At 48.9% G+C, this 15,441-nt stretch overlaps 1 pseudogene; it reads left to right on the forward strand.

The window, feature by feature from the left end:
* Nucleotides 1-4,510: 4,510 nt before the first annotated feature.
* On the forward strand, nt 4,511-4,629 carry LOC137621264 (5S ribosomal RNA; annotated as a pseudogene).
* Nucleotides 4,630-15,441: the final 10,812 nt, after the last annotated feature.

Consider the following 15,441-nt stretch of genomic DNA (forward strand, 5'->3'; position numbering starts at 1 on the left):
TTGTCTTTACTTAATCGCTTACTTTTCTTTTACTCAATATATAAACATGTTTTTCATGTTTGTATATATATTTGAGTATAGAAATCAGTAAGTTTCCTTTTCAGATTTGTGTGTGTAGTGTACGATATCTACGTGGTGTCCTCGGCAGTTTGGCCACCACGGCGTATTTTATGGGTGGCGATCGAGTTTGACTTCGGTCTTTCTCTCTCTCTCTCTCTTGAGGTCGTTCACCCTTTTTACTACGTGTTACTACGCCCTTGTAGCTTCCTTTCCGTGTGGGGGGATTGCTACGCCGTACGTTTGTCTCAATTAGTTTATGAATCTAATTGTAGTTGTTTTTTTTTTCCAGCGTGTAGAACGATTCCTTTCGGGGTTTTCGTTCTTTCTTTAGTGTTCATTCATTTTTAAATTACATAATTACATAGTTACATAATTATAATTGTTATAATTCTGTTTTGGTTACAGCTCTCCTTCCGTGAGTGTAAGTGGTTGTGAGGGCACATGCCTGTTGTGTAATTCTTGTTTCCTTTCCCTCGGGATTCCTCTTCGGAGCCTTCCCGGGGGAATGAATGTGTACTAATAATTTTTGTTTTATTTCTTTTTTACAGTTACCGATCTAGTTCGTTTCTGTAATATGGCAACGGTGTGAGCTGTCTTGTTGAGGCCTGGGGATTCGGCTGTTGCTGCCTCCCCCCTTGTATTTTCGTCAGGGGCGTGTCTCCTTCTACTGGAAGTACTCCCGTGACGACGGACAGCTCTCCAGTTCATTTTAGAACTCTCAGGAGGCTTGCCTCCTTGGGCGGGTAACTTTCCTTCCGAGGGAAGTTTTTCCTGTCCAGGCTTGAGTTTTTTCCCTTTTGGGGGGTTCTTCACTTGCCTTTTTTTCGTGCGACTATGCTCTTGGTGCTGAGCGGTCACACCTGCAGTTTCGGTCAAGGGGCTGGGCAACTGCAGGAGCTCCTCTTCGGAGGATTGCTCCTTTTAGGTCACTGGCTGACCAGTCATTTCTACGAAGTGTTTCTCTTTCGTTCGCGAGAGAGTACACTCATAGAGACTCCTCTTCGGAGGATTCTTCTGCTACTGTTGCTGTTGGCCTCCCTCGCCGTAAGGCCCACTGTCCGCCTCGTCGTAAGGGCCTCTCATCTCCCTATAAGGGTGCTAAGAGGCGCCTTTTTGAATCTCCGTTTGCAGCCTACAACTCCTTTTTCTTGATCTTCCGCCTTGGTGCAGATGGACAGCAGTCTGATCTCGTTTTCCGACGGGCAATGGTCTTCCCGACGGACAATGGTCTTCCGACGGACTCAGTCTCCCGGCGGACAGACAGCGGTCTTCCGACGGACATCAGTCTCCCGACGGACAACGATCCCTTCGGGGCAAAGGGTTGCCTCCCACGGGGGTTCTTCCCTTGCGTGTCAGGGTTCCCCTGCGCGCCCTTCTGCTGTGTTCTCTCCTGCTCCTGCTCAGTGTTAGTGCACAGGCGCTCTCCTGCTCATCAGCGCTCTCCTGTTCGTCAGCGCTCTCATGATGATCATCCCTGCTGTTCCTGTTGGTTCCTGTTACGTGCCCTGTGCGCCCACGTTCGCCCTCGCGATCTAGAACTTCGGTTCAGGTCTGGGTCAAGGACTCTTCTAATATGCGCAGGCTTCCACGCGTTGCCTTCTGCTCGTCAGCGATCATCAGCTCGCCAGCGATCACCTGTCTCTCGGCGATCTCCGGATCGCCCGCGTGTGTTACAGCCGGCACGCCAACGTTCTCCAACACTTCTGAAGGAACATGGTTCGCCAGCTACTAGCTCACCTACGCATGCTGCTCGTCATCGCGCGATCGCCCACCTGCGGATGCTGCTTGCCATCGCGCGATCACCCTCCTGCAGATGCTGCTCGCCATCGCGCGATCGCCCACCTGCGGATGCTGCTCGCCATCGCGCGATCGCCCACCTGCGGATGCTGCTCGCCATCGCGCGACCGCCCATGTGCGGATGCTGCTCGCCATCGCGCGACCGCCCACCTGCGCATGCTGATCACCATCGCGCGACGACCGCCCACCTGCGCATGCTGATCGCCATCGTGCGATCGCCCACCTGCGCATCCTGCTCGCCATCGCGCGATCGCTCACCTTCGCATGCTGCTCGCCATCGCGCGATCGCTCGCCTGCGCATGCTGCTCGCCATCGCTCGCCATCGCTCGCCAACGTGTCGACATGCCACAACGCGCCATCGCCAACCTGCGCGTTAGCGCTCACCAGCTCACCACCGATCGCCTGTTGATCCATATCGCCAGCGGTCTTCCTCGCCCACGCGGCAGCGCGTTTCCTCGCCATCGCGCTAACGCTTGCGTTCGCCGCCTCGGACTCGCGCTCATTCACCTGCCCACCCTCGCGACCGCTCGCCTGCGCGCCCGCGCGACCGCTTGCCTGTGCGCCCGCGCGACCGCTTGCCTGTGCGCCCGCGCGATCATTCGCCTGCGCGCCCACACGCCCACGTGCCTGCACATCTACGCTCATGGGCGTCCGCGCCCATGCTCTCCAATGTTCGCCCGCGCGCGAACCAACGGTATTCCGTCGCGCGGACGGACGGTGTTCCGTCGCGCGGACGGACGGTGTTCCGTCGCGCGGACGGACGGTGTTCCGTCGCGCGGACGGACGGTGTTCCGTCGCGCGGACGGACGGTGTTCCGTCGCGCGGACGGACGGTGTTCCGTCGCGCGGACCGACGGTGTTCCGTCGCGCGGACCTACGGTGTTCCGTCGCGCGAACCGACAGGGTTTCTTCGCACAAACGTCTGCTTAATTCTTGCAGTATCCATTGCTCGTCTATGGGTTATCGCTCGCCGACCACTAGCTCTCGCCCTTCCTACCACGCTCACCCTCCTTCTGCGCTCCTTCGCTCACCTTCGTTTGCGTTCCTGCGTGACCGCTCATGGGCGCTTCCACGTTCGCCCACGCGCAAATCTTTGACTTACCATCGCGCAAGGTCCAGGGCGATTGCGACCACGATTCCCATTGGGGTTTGCGCAGCATGGCCAGCCTGGCGAGTTCTTCTGGAGCGTATTTCCAGAACATGGCCTCACCCCGTAAACGCAGAGCATGGCACTTGCAAGAAAAGGAAGAACTTCAGGGAGGTCTGAGCAACACTCCTCTTTCCAGCACCTGGGTTAGCCCTTCCCCGTCATTCCCTGGAAGGATTTTTGGCGGGGGGGCTTTCCGTTCGAGATTTCTCCATCGGACAAGGGGTGACTGCTTACCCCTTCCTCTGGGGGCTTACCAGGTCCTTTCCCTCCTCGGTTACGGCCCGAGGTTTGGTTCAAGGAAGCTACAGGAAGATCATGGGTACTTTCCTCCTCTCGAGCTCAGGCACCTTGGCCTTTCGTCGTTAAGTATCTAACTTGCGGACAAGCTCGATGTTGTACCATCTGGACGCGCTGACTGAGGGCTTCCTTCGGGTGTCTCATCTGTGGAGGTCGACGACCTCAGACACCCTTCCATCCTTGAGAAGAGTTTGTTTGTGCCCAAGGACAGAGACTTAGACAGCGGCTGTGCGGAGGAAATCGACTTCCGTTTTCACTCCTCCAAGGCGCTTTCTTCCAGACTCTGCAGGTCTCCAGCGCCCTTTTCTTTCAACCACGTCGGCCTAAGTTATCGGCTACGACAACTGGGACAAGGTGTCCAATTGCAGTTTCCTCCTGTCAGGAACAGATGGCACGGGAGGCTCCCCCGGGGGGGCATAGTCCTAAAAGGAGCGGCAGAGTTCACGAACTCTAGGATTGCAGGTTTCTCGCTGGGAGGATGCTTAAGGTTACTCATCCGGATGACAGCTTCCCGATGCCCATTCCCACACAATCTCTGTGATCAGCCAAGGATATCGCGCCTGCCGTCTCTGTCAGCGAATTCAGTGTCTCTGAACCTCTATGCCATAGCGTCGGCAAGAGTTGCCCGGTTGGGCAGAATGATCCATACCTTAGGCGAAGGTCCTCCATAGGATCATCGACGGCTTCACCCCCGGCCTCTTCAGTCGATCCTTTCTTGTAGGGAAGGATCTGAGAGGGGAGTTCCGTAGTCGACCTCTCAGCCCTGATCAAGTTTGTCGAAGAAACTTCGGCCAGCGTAGAACAGCAGAATCGATCAGACTGGTAACGAGGCGACAGGACTCCTTAAACCCTGGTTCGGAAGGACGGGTACTTTCAGTTTCCATTCCATCCATCTTCCAGGGAGCTCGTGGAATTCAGCCTAGACTGCAAGTATTCCTGCTTATGATGCAGTGTGGCTATCCCGCCGTGGCATAGCAGGTTTTTTTCCCCAGAGAACTCTCCCTGCTTTCCTCATGGCCGCTCAGGTGCAGGCTTCCGCCTCCTCTGCTTTTTGGAGGGTTAGTCAACTCCGGTAGGCTCAGGTTCGACCTTCTTCAGCGCCAAGACAAGCTTCCGGATGCTTACCATGAGTGTGGGTTCATGGTACTTTGCTTGGAGCCTTCTCTTCCCCTGCCTCAACATCTGGAGTATCTGGCCATGATATTGAGTCAACAGCCTTACCACGTTGGAAACCCCGCTTCTCGTCCGTCCAGCGAGGCTAAGCAACGTCGGTTCTGGTTGGTACTTGGATGGGTGACCACCTGGGGATGCCAGATTCTGTTGCCACATCCTCCGAGCCTTCCTTTCAGTTGACTGTGGCAAGACTGAGGAGAGTCGCAGTACCTGTTCTCAGTCAAGCAGAGCTTTCAGCCCTACCTTGGAACGTTTCCTAGTTCTCCTTTCCTCATTGACCCGTCTATAGTCCAAACGGTCGCCTCAGGATAAGTTCCATGTGGGGCGGTCCAAGTTGTGGTGGTTTCAGGCAACGTTTAACCGGACTTCCTGGCCCCTATGGGACCAGCGGAACTATTAGACCTGCAATGGGTGTTGACCTATGGAACCTCTTGATGGTAGTGGATATTCTCATCCTTTCCCCACATTCTTGATGCTGTAAGCCTTGTAAGACAAGCATCATACTTTGAGTTGCACCCAAAATCTCCTCAACCTTATGGCTTTCGGGTGAAACGATTATTAAATAGTCTGGATATAATTAGAAATAAGGTACTTCCATTCAAGGTATCATCAACGCCTCCATGGAAGTTACCAGAGATATCTTTTTGTAAATATTTTATTGGAGATAAGAAGAATATGTCAGACATAGAAGCCAGGTCTCTTTTTAATGAACATGTTAAAGAACATAGAGGATCAACTTTTATCTATACTGATGGCTCCAAATCTGATGCTGGCGTTGGATTTGGAGTACATAGTAATGGTTTTAATTGTAGAGGTGCACTTCCTCTGACCGCTTCCATATTTACTGCCGAACTGTATGGCATATTAACCGCTATTGAGAAAATAGCGTTGGAGAAGGAGGGTAATTTTACAATTTTTAGTGATGCAAGGAGTGTCCTTCAAGCTATGGAAGTTTTTAATTCTAATAACCCTCTAGTTTTAAAGATTTTAGAATGGCTTTTCCTTATTGGACGGAGAGGTATAACAGTTCAATTTTGTTGGGTTCCAGCACATGTAGGTGTGTCCGGGAATGAGAAGGCAGATTCACTGGCTAAGGAGGCTGCATCCAAGTTGCTGCCAAGAAGGTATCCCATTCCCTGTAATAATTTCTTACCTGACATCAAGAAATTGGTTTACAATAAATGGCAACAGCAATGGGATAGTCAAGATGGCAATAAAATGAGGGAAGTAACAAATGACATATCTCCTTGGAGGTATAATATGATGCCCCGAAAATGGGAGACATCTCTTTGTCGTCTCCGTATTGGTCACACTCGGTTGACACATGAGTTTCTGCTGAAGGGCCAACACCAACCGTATTGTGACAACTGTTTAGTACCTCTAACAGTAAGGCATTTGTTGACCGAATGCCCCAATTATAACATCTTGCGGAATAGATATTTGTTTGAGGCTCGAGGTGAGGGTGGCAGGTTCATCCTTGCCAAGATTCTTGGAAATGATGTGTCCTACCATGCAAGTGGCATTTTTAGATTTCTTTCAGAAGCAGGTCTTCTGAAAAATATTTAACTTTTATGACATTCAATTTTTATGATTTTAATTGAATACTCTTTAATTTCTTATTTTATTTCATTTTTTACTTTTGTATACATAAATTAAATGTTACCGGCGTCAATGACCTTAGATGTCAGGATGCCTGAAAACTTTAAATCATTCATTCATTCATTCTTGATGCTGTTCTCGGACTCGTCAAAGGAAAGGGGGGGGGGGGGGGGGCATGTTCCGGTCCAGGCCTATGGTCAAGACCTGAAGGATACCTCTCCATCATTCAGGCAGGCTTAGGGGCCGTAGTCTGGCCCCTCTACAGATCCTACAGCTCCTGCCGAGTCGCCCCGTGCGCGTCGACTTCATGATTCTGGCGTGTTCTAACCAGCAGCGGACGCTTTTTCACACCTTCACATCTTGCAGTAGAGATACCGGGATGATTGAGATTATCTCAATACCATCATAGGCTCTCTCATTCCAGGCAGAGGAATGTTCTCTCCGACTATCCGAGCAGAGCCTCGTAGAAAGAGTGTACCCGGGGGTCTTTGACCTTGAGTAACCAGCAAGTCCTAGTCTGGGGGACCTGATCGCGACAGCTTGGAACCTCAAGCTTCCGCTGTTCTTCCCCCCAGTCTCAGACCCCGGGACTCTGGCAAGATGCATTCCGGTGATGGTGGGACAACTTCGACGCCTGCGTCTTCCCTCCTTTTTGTCTGTGGACAATGGGTCTCAACAAGACCAGGTTGTCTGTCAACCTTTTAATGGGAGAGCTCCACTGGGACTGCGCAGAACGGTTTCTGGTCCCTCTGCTTCCCCTGACGGAACTCCCGGGAGAGCTTCTCCCACGGCGCAGACTACTCAAACAACCACACTGCGACATCTCTCCCGAACCGGGGCGTCGCTTCGGCTTCATGCCTGGAGACACTACGCCTCCTCCTCAAGAAGAGACAACCCGCTACAGTCGCGGTACGGAGGTCGCGTCATCTGCGATAGTCATCCGCAGGGGTCTTCCAGGCAAAGTGAAGAGTCTTCGGTGGTTGGTGCCGTGGGAGATATACCTCTTCCCTTGAGGCCTCTTCTCCAGCAATAACGGTCTTATTGCCTTTCGGCGGGAGGAAACTCCTTTCCGCTCTCGGCAATGAAGCCTGTCGCTCAGCCTTTCCCTGACCTTCAGGCTTAAAGGAATAACTTTTTCCTGCCCGCTGGATCTTTCCTCGCTCATGCGAAGCTACGATCGTCCCTGCCCTAGTCGGAGGAAGACCTCCAACTTGGAGCATGGCTCGGACTTTTAGTCCTTTAAGAGATCTTCTCAAGACCCTTTACGACAGTCCTCGGATTGCATTCCGCCTTGGGTCTCCTGCTCACTCTGGCCACGGCCAGTGTGTAAGCAATCTTCTTGGTCTCTTACGACTCTGCCCTTTCTAAGGAAGAGGGGAAGGCAACATTCAGGTTCGCTCCTGAGTTGTTGGCTAGACTCAGAATCTGGGGGTCCCGGCCCTTCGGTCCAATTCATTCAAGATTTCGAGTCTCCATTCTGTATCTGATGTCCCAAGACCTTCTCTTTCTTGTCAGTTAAGGAATCGAGAGGTTAGCTTTGGGAACAGCTGCAGTTTGTCCTCAGTTGCAGCCGATTTGGGAGCACAAGGAGGACACGGGGGAGAGTCACCAGTATACCTCTTCAGCCCGGACTCAAGGACATTCATCTCGACCTGTCTCCAGACCCTTCCCCGTCACGTCGCCCTACAGCACGATGTTGGATACATCGCAACGTCCCTCGCCTTCGAGTAATACTACTCTGTGAAGCAGGTGCTAAAAGCTGGAGTCTGGAAGCGTCTAATGACCTTCGCAGCCCGCTTCCTGCAGGGCGTGACCCACAGGAGTCTCGATACGTTTTCTATCGCTCTGTGGTGGCTACACAACAGCTGGTCTAACCTCAGGCTCCTTTTTGGACAGGTAGCAGAAGGTTGAGGGCATTGTTATCAGGTTTTAGTCTGCATGAACGAAAGAAGTATGTCTGGCCCTTATTTCTTTCTTCATCATCCCCTCTACGGGGAAGCAGCATCCTGGTCTCTGCATAGCTGACCTCAAACCTCTGCAGGTAAACCATGCTTCCTTGTGTTCCGAGTATTGAGTCAATACTGTCGCGTCCCCCATACCCTGACGAGGTGGTATTGGGAACGTCCTAACTCAGAGTTCCTTCTGGAACTCCAGGTCAACTGCCTAGGACGGGTCACACTTCTTCCTTCACACACAAGCTTACGTAGGCCACATGGTTCCTTGCGGAGCAAGGAACTTGTGAGGTGCAGGGACTCCTTTTCTCGAGTGCGACTCACTCGGATTCTGAGTCCCCGGGTAAAGCCAAAGCCAGTATGGCTGGGGACTTTCCACCCTACCTAAGGGGTAAGTCACCCTCTGTAAATAGCGTGGTTTGTATTTCGGTTACGAAACATGACAAATTCGAAGATAATTTGTATTTTTCCTAACCATACAAACCTTAGCTATTTACACATATTTGCCCGCCAGCCCTGTCCCCCAAGACAAGTCCTACCTCTAAGTGAAAGTGAGCATTCATCTGTGTGTGAGGGGGGGGAGGGGTAGCTAGCTACCACTCCCCTACCCCCCCGCTAACTAGCGCGGGGGTAATACACCCTCGTTAAATTCTACTGGCTCGCCATTTCAGCTGCGCTAAAAGGTAAACCCTCTGTAAATAGATAAGGTTTGTATGGTTAGGAAAAATACAAATTATCTTCGAATTTGTCAGTTTTTAGTGAATCAAGGAGTGTTCTTCAAGCTTTAGAAGTTTTTAATTCTAGTAGCCCTCTAGTTTTAAAGATTTTAGAATGGCTTTTTGTTATTGGACGAAGAGGTATAACAGTTCGATTTTGATGGGTTCCAGCACATGTAGGTGTGTCTGGGAATGAGAAGGCAGATTTACTGGCGAAGAATGCGGCATCCGAGTTGCTACCAAAGAGGTATCCCATTCCCTGTAATGATTTCCTGCCTTACATCAAGAAATTGGTTTGTAATAAATGGCAACAACAGTGGGATAGTTTAGATGGCAATAAAATAAGGGAAGGAGCAAATATCATATCACCTTGAAGGTATAACATGATACCCTGAAAATGGGAGATGACTCTTTGTCATCTCCGTATTGGTCACACACGGTTGACACACAAGTTTCTGCTGAAGGGCCAACACCAACCGTATTGCGAGGACTGTTTAGTACCTTTAACAGTGAGGCATTTGTTGACTGAATGCCGTAATTTTAATAACTTAGGAAATAGATATCTATTTGAGGCTTGAGGTGAGGATGGTAGGTTCATCCTTGCCAAGATTCTTGGACTTGATGTGTCCTACTATGCGAGCAGCATTTTTATATATTTGAGAAGCAGGTCTTCTGAAAACTATTTAACTATTATAGTAACCATAAGGTTTTAATTGAATTCTCTTTTTTTTTTCACATATAAAAAATGCTATCAGCGTCAATGACTTTAGATGTCAGGATGCCAGAAAACTTTCAATCAATCAATCACTGTGTGAGCTTATACCTGGTTACCATTATGCCCTTTTTTTTTCTTTTTTTTTAATTTACTAATTTAAAGACTTTACTTTCTATTGGTGTAAAAGAAAAGATTCCTGAATATAGAAATAACACTTTACTTACAAAATTACGAAAATAAGTATACAGATATAAATTTGTTCAAATAACAGGCACTGTACACTTAAAAGTAATGAACTTCACTAATACTGAGTATTTTTAGATATAAAACTTACCCGCTGGTTATATAAGAATGGCTAAAGTCTCTTGACGCCCCGGCAGAAAATTCAAAATCTCGCGGCCATCGTAGATGTGCCAGGTGTACACTAGCGCCCTCGCGGTACTACAGTTAGAACTATACCAAACCCTTCAGATCTTCTCCTGCCGCCATTGCTGGCTGTACTATTGGAAATTCTCTCTTGCTTTATTACTCTGTTTGGATGTTATTTGGTGATGTACAACGTTTTTTGAGTTTGGGCTTTCGCTTAATTGATTTCTTTTTCATTTACTCTTGAAATCTTTTTGTTTGGAGTTATATTAAATATTTTAACCTTTGTTTTATGTTTTCGGTCTCTCTCTTAACTTTTCATTATGGCCGACCCCTCCCCTGTAATTCGGAAGTGTGTTAAAGGTTGTCGTACTCGACTTCCAAAGGCTTCTGTAGATCCACATAATATTTGCATTAAATGTAGGGGAAAATCATGTTTTTTTGGGGATCGGTGTGATGGATGCGTTTCATTAACCAATAATGAATGGATAACATATGAACGTTATATTAAGAGATTAGAGAGGGACAGGGTTAGGCGCAGTTCATCACGCTCTGTTGATTTAACCTTGCCTAATGTCATTGATCCTATTCTTTCCCCCGTAGTGGTAGATCATCAACCGAAGGAACCTTCTATGAAGGATATGTTTACCGCTATTCAGGCTCTTGGTGAAAGAGTTGAGTCTTTAGCGGTGGATAGAAATCAGATTTTATCCGAAATCAAGGTATTGAAAAATCGTGACTCTGAAGGAAATGTGAAAAGTGTTTCGAATGTGTTCAGTGTTGCGGAGGGTGCGTCTGCACGATCTTGTCGTTCACCCAGCCTACAACCTCTTTCAAGCTCCCGAACCCATGGGAGAAGTAATGTCGGACAGCAAAAGGGAACAAGAGGCTTCATCAATCGTAGCACAGGTCGCTTGCCCTCATCACAGAAAAGATGAGGTTGGTGCGTTATCACCCTCCTCCGATGAAGGTTCGGGTAGCGAGGCCTGGCGTCACGCGTCCCGACCGCTCAAAAGAAAATCGCTAACAGTCGTTCAAGGTCACGAATCGCCTACGCTTCGACCAGGCTGTAGTACTTGGGATACACCTGAGCGTTTCCCTAACCCCTGACGCTTGCACACCTGCGAAACGCTCTGACCGTGGTGTAGTTGGCGACGTGTTGCAGTCCGATTCAGAACTTTTGCCTGTTGCTGATGTGACGATTCATGCTCCGCCGCTTCCGATAGACTGGCTTTCGTCTCCCGAAAGTGGGAAGCGTGGTGATAGTGAGATAGAAGACGATCTCCCCTTAGAAAAGGAGTCGAATATATCGCATTCTGGCGATCCTAAGTGCTCTATGCTTTTGAGCATGAAACAACAGCTCGTCGTTAATGCGGTCTTATCAATCTGCAGTTGGCAGTGTGGTTGGGCGTCAGTCTTTGGACCCGTTGTCGCACAGGCGGCCTGTTGTCTCTGGTGCTGACGTGTTATTGCACAGGCGATCTCCCATCCGCAGTGCTGAACGGCAGGTTGATTTAGATGATTCGCGTCAGGGAGCTGTTGCCAAACAAAAATCGACTTACGAACGCTACGAGGAACAGCGGCGGCGACAAGTGGACGCAATGCGTCACCGTGACGGCTCTCGGCAGTCGACTCATGATGATATGGAGCGTCAGCGTCAACAGCAAGTGGACGCTAGGCGTCCACGCGACGACTCTCGCCAGTGTACTTATGACGGCATAGAGCGTCAGCGTCAGCGTCAACAGCTAGCGGACTCTAGGCGTCCACGCGACGACACACGGCAGTTGACCCCTGACACCGAGCGTCGGTCCATTCAACAGCAAGCGGACGCTAGGCGTCCACGGACGGCACGCGGCAGTTGACCCTTGACGCCGAGCATCAGTCCATTCATGGCGTCACACACCAGTCAACCTCGACCTTTCCGCTTCAGTTGGAGGCTGTTTCCCAAACTACAGGCGAGTTTAAACGAAAGACTAGTGATCGCCCAATAGAAGCAATTATTGAACATAGCAAGCGTTATCATTCCGACATTGACTCCTCGGTTCAGGCTGCAGCAACAGCTGTACTGCCAGAAGATGAACCTGAGGAGGTTTCTGACATGGACGAACCATTAGAAGCCATTTCGGAAGAGGAAGAAGAGAAACATTATCAACATTCTGTAGATCTTAAGAAGTTGATGTTAATTTTCACAGGCCTTTTTCCTGACCACTTAACCCCTGTGGCTCCTCGTTCTCCCCCATCGGAATTTACCCTAGGGAGGGCTACTAAAGTGCCCGTTTATACTAAGATGGTGCTCTCACGCTCTTCTAAACGAGCCTTGAAATTAATGGGTTCCTGGATGGATTCAAAGAGGACTCTTGGCTAAACGGCCTTTGCTTTTCCACCCGCAAGATTGGCTTCCAAATCCAGTGTTTTGTACGAGACTGGGGAAGTTCTGGGCTTGGGAGTTCCTGCCTCTGCCCAGGGAGATTTCTCGAGCCTGGTGGATTCTTCTTGTCGTCTAGCCTTGAGGAAAACGAAAGTATGGTGGTCAATGACAGAGTTTGACCATTTACTTTAAGGCTTGTTCAGGGGCTTTGAAGTTTTTAATTATCTAGACTGGTCATTGGGAGCCTTAAGCAAGAAGATCTCTTAAATGAAAGGCACGGACACTAGTGGCCTTGTTCATTTGATGTCCTGCATGGACATGGGTGTGAGGGATGGCTCTAACGAGTTAGCTGCTCTGTTCACGGCTGGAGTGATTAAGAAGAGGGCTACTCTGTGTTCCTTTCTCTCAGCAGGAGTCTCCCCTTACCAGAGATTGGAGTTACTCTTCTCTCCTCTGTCATCTACTCTATTTCCACAAGAGTTAGTAGGGGAAGTGGCCACTGCTCTCACCCAAAAGGCCACGCATGACCTAGTGGCCAATACGGCCAGGAAAGTTCTACCTTCTTCGTTTTCGTCCCGTAAACCAAAGCAAAGTACTTCTGGGGTACGACCTTCTCAGCCCTTTCGTGGTAAACCTACTGGAAGGGGTTCTTTCAGATCCGACGGGAGAAAACCTAAGAGGAGAGGAACCAAGACCGGCCGAGGTAGAGTCTGAATGCCCTATCCTTCAGATAGCAGTAGGTGCCAGGCTGATTTACTTCTGGAAGGCCTGGGAGAGGAATGGAGCGGACCCTTGGTCCGTCCAAGTGTTGAAGGAAGGATACAAAATCCCATTTCTATCAAATCCTCCACTAGTCACTGATCCGGTGGATCTTTCGCCCAGATACAGGGAGGGATCAAAGAGGCAGGCCATGCAGCTTCAGATGTCTCTGTTACTAGAGAAGCGAGCAATAGAGAGGGTGCAAGATTTAACATCTCCGGGGTTTTACAACCGGCTTTTCTTAGTTCCCAAGAGTTCAGGGAATGGAGACCGGTTCTGGACGTAAGTGTTCTAAATGGTTACGTCCAGAACACGACGTTTACCATGGAGACTCAGAAGACAGTTCTGGCGGCGGTAAGGAAGGGCGATTGGATGGTCTCATTAGACCTCCAGGATGCCTACTTCCATATTCCAATACATCCCAGATGCAGATGTTATCTGAGATTCATGCACGGAAACAAGGTCTTCCAATTCAGAGCCTTATGTTTCGGTCTCTGCACAGCACCTCTATTGTTCACCAAGATCATGCTGAATGTGGCAAGCATGCTGCATTCAAGGAGAATCAGGGCCTCCCTGTACCTGGACGATTGGCTTATAAGAGCCACCTCAGCTGATTGCTGTTTGAAGTACCTGAGAATGACACTGGAATTGACAAAAGAACTGGGACTCCTGGTGAGTTCGAAGAAATCGCAGCTGACTCCATCCCAGGAGATTCTTTATTTGGGGATGGAGATTCACAGTCAGAGTTTTCAGGCTTTTCCGTCACCTGTGAGGATCCAAACAGCTCTCCTAAAACTTCAAGCTTTTATAAAGAAGGACCTCAGCTCAGTAAGGGAATGGATGAGCATTCTGGGGACTCTCTCATCATTGGAGAGGTACATGACTCTGGGGAGGTTACATTCAGTTTCACCTCAATTGGCATTGGAAAAAAGGAGACAGTCTCGACAGGGAAAGCATTCCCATCAGGGACTCCATAAAGTCACATCTTCAGTGGTGGAACAGCGAGCACAGCCTGGAGGAAGGCCTGTCTTTACATCAGAAGAGCCCAGACCTTGTGTTGTTTTCCAACGCCTCAAACTCGGGGTGGGGGGCAACATTAGGGAAGAAGGAGCTCTCGAGTCGGTGGACGATAGGGCAAAAAACTCTCCACATAAACCAAAAGGAGCTTTAGGCAATACATCTAGTCCTCATAAGGCTTCGAAGAGCATATCCTGGGCAAAGTAGTCCAAATCAATGCCGACAGCACCACAGCCCTAGCTTATATAGAAAAGCAAGGCGGGACTCTCTCATGGATTCTGTACGAGATAGCGAGACCTCTTCTCATATGGGCAGAGGAAAGGAAAGTGACACTTTTTCAATATTTAACTTAGCCGGTGATTATATAAGCTGCAACTCTGTTGCTCGACAGAAAACTCTACGTTAAAAATCCGCCAGCGATCGCTATGCAGGTAGGGGGTGTACTTCAACAGCGGCATCTGTCGTGCAGGTACTCAGTACTCAATGTAAACAAAGAACTCAATTTTCTCTCTGTCGGGCTACCGGCAAGACCTACTAATTCGCTGTTGCTAACTGGATTTGTTTTCACAACTATTGGTGAAGTACACTATTCTAGTTTTGAGCTTTCGCTATGCAGGTGTTTTATCTTCATCTCAAAACTTGAACTCGTTTTGGATAGATTTAATTATGGTGACAAAGAGAGTATGGACTTTCTTTCACTTTTAAATGGCCGACCCTTCCCTTAGACGGAAGTGTGTTTAGGCTTTTAGTAATTATCTTATCACGTTATAGATTTTCCTCTATATATTTTATATCTCTCCGCCTTTATTAGGCCTCTTCGATTAACTTTCCATTTTCTGGGCTCGAACCTGTGCCGCCCAGTGAATAAGCTCCATTTAGCACTTATTCTTAGGTAATTTACTGCTAAATATACCAGAGAAAAAATGTAAAGGAGTGCTAGGTTAACTAGCTCGCTCACCTATTGGTGTCGGTATAAAATTGGGCGTATAGTCCAGAGGTCCCGCACTATTTAGATTTATCCACGACAGAAACCCCAATAGAGGAGAGCCGTTCAACCTCACTCGGTACTACTAACAATGCATCCGCTCAGAACCCAACTCCTTTTAGCACGACGAGTATAGTAACCCGCATTTTTGTTGTGCTCTCGATTTTGGTTTAATTTCCATTGAATTATGGCTTCTTCGTCGGTTTCCCAGGAGACACCGTCTAAGTTAAGTACCAAGCTGGGTTTTACTGTGTTTTGAGCAACCTAGATCGTTTAATATTTATATTATAGGAGTTTATTCTCTTCGTTCATACCGATCTTGCTTGATTTCACTACAGTTGGTACTCCTGTTTTTGAGAGCTTTTAAGTTTCACTTGCGGTGTTACTATGTGTATTATTTTTATTATCAAATATTATTTGTTATTGTGAATATTCATTATTTAGCGTTTAGAATCCTCGTGGTTCAATTTTTGGGCCGATATCATTTA

The sequence above is a fragment of the Palaemon carinicauda genome, chromosome 27 (assembly GCF_036898095.1).
Source record: "Palaemon carinicauda isolate YSFRI2023 chromosome 27, ASM3689809v2, whole genome shotgun sequence".
NCBI classification, from domain to species: Eukaryota; Metazoa; Arthropoda; class Malacostraca; order Decapoda; family Palaemonidae; genus Palaemon; species Palaemon carinicauda.